This window comes from Engystomops pustulosus, chromosome 6 (genome assembly GCF_040894005.1).
Source record: "Engystomops pustulosus chromosome 6, aEngPut4.maternal, whole genome shotgun sequence".
Classification (NCBI taxonomy): Eukaryota; Metazoa; Chordata; class Amphibia; order Anura; family Leptodactylidae; genus Engystomops; species Engystomops pustulosus.
The window spans coordinates 35,094,921-35,097,080 of record NC_092416.1 but is presented as its reverse complement, the minus strand read 5'-3'; positions in this window follow the sequence as shown (position 1 = coordinate 35,097,080).

Here is a 2,160-nt window from a genome sequence, read left to right as displayed (position 1 = left end):
TTATTTTTCCAAGTAAAGAGCTCTGTGAGGACTTGTTTTCTGCGTAACAAATTTCACTTCATAGTGATGGTGTTTAATCTTTCATGCCGAGTACTGGGAAGTGGGGAAAAATAATCCAAATGCAGTGAAATTGGTGGAAAAACGCATTTGCACCATTTTCTTGTGGGCTTGGATTTTAAGGTTTTTACTGTGTGCCCCAAATGACATGTCTACTTTATTCTTTGGGTCGATGCGATCACTGGAATACTAAATTTATATAGGTTTTATTGCATTTTTTTTTAAACTTGTAGAAAAATTAAAACATTCTGTAAAAAAAAAAAAATTTCATTTTGCCATCTGGCGTTTAATAACTTTCTCATACTTCAGTATATGGAGCTGTGTGCCATTTTTTGCAGAATGAGCTGACATTTTAATTGCTACTATTTTGAGGACTGTATGACCTTTTGATCACTTTTTATCAATTATTTTAAATGTTGCAAAAAAAGTAGCATTTTTTTACATTTGGGCGCTATTTTCCGTTTATATATTTGACAGATTGGACATTTTGGGTGGTGGTGATACCTAACATGTTTAGTTTTGTTTTGTTTTTTTTTCGTTACGGTGTACAAACCCACTGGCACAATGAAACAGATGATCAGAAACTATACAGCCTTGGGTCTTACAAAGACCCGAGGCTGTCATAGCAACAGATCATTGCCACGGGGAGTGACGTTCTGAAGGTACATTCACACGATGCGTTGCGTCGCGTTTTTGATGCATTCCACTGGCTTCAGCCTTGATTTCATGCTGAGGTTACATTGCGGTTCCACTGCATCTGCTAAAACGCAATGTAACCTTAGCATGTAATCAAGGCTGAAGACAGTGGAATGCGTCGTATGAATGCGCCATTAGCCAAGATGGTGATGCCCACAATCTTGGGTTGTCACCTTGTATGGAGAGGGCTTAGGCCATGTGATGTACTAATATTTCACAAGTCGGTTAGGCTGCGGTCACATGTGGCGTTTCGAACGTGGTTTTTACCTGTTTTTAAGCAGTCCGTAAAAAACCGCATGCGTTTTGTGAAAACTCATCCGTTTTCGACAGGTTTTACCAATTATCTTAATTAAAACTGGTAAAAAAAACGGATGCGTTTTTTTTGACGGGCTGCTTTAAAACGGGCCAAAAACGCATTCAAAACGCCACGTGTGACCACAGCCTAATGGATTAAACGCCACAGCCTGATCACATTCTATATAAAAGCAAGAAGCGCACAGTGTCTTGTATTGCATGGATGAGATCAGTATGTGGCATGCCCCAGTGCACACTTTAATTACGTTTCTAAACGAGGTTGAAGCACCACCTCAGGGCGCATTCACACGATGCGTTGCGCGTTGCATTTTTGACGCATTCCAATGACTTAAGTCTTGATTACATGCTAAGGTTACATTGCGTTTCCACTGCATCTGCTAAAACGCAATGTAACCTTAGGCTGGTGCCACACGTACCGCAGGCAAAGCCACACCCATCGGGGGTGGGCCGCGGCCCGATCGCATCAGCGTTTCTATGCAAACGCCTGCGATCAGGAACGAGCCGCCGGTGTTTTGCATTAAATTGAGGCCCGAACACACTTACGTTTCCAGAGAAACTTCATGCGATCGGCTTATCAATCGCATGCGTTTCCCTGGAAACGCATGTGCGTTCGGGCCGAGGACCTCCCCCTGTGACCGCTCGCTAGCGTCGCGTTATGAACCGACGAATAGCGGTACATGTGACCGTGGCATAATGCTAAATACCGCGGCCTGCCCCGGTGGGTGCGGCTTTGTCTGCGTTTTCAAACACAGACAAAGCGGTACGTGTGGCACCAGCCTCAGCATGTAAAAAATACTGAAGCCAGTGGAATGCGTCAATAAAGCAACACATCGTGTGAATGCGCCCTCAATCTCCCCCACTAAAAAAAAATCCAGATCTGAGCTATTGTGTACAATGTTGAAATGAGACGTTTTTATTAAATGGTGTATTCATAGCTCCCAACCGTCCCGCTTTTGACGGGACAGTCACGGTTTTTCAGACCTGCCCCGCTGCCCCGGATAGATAAGAAAATGTCCCGATAAGTTCTGCATTGTCCCGGACCAATTGGCTTGTGGTTCCGACACAATGCAGAGCGGAGAACACGAGGCAGGA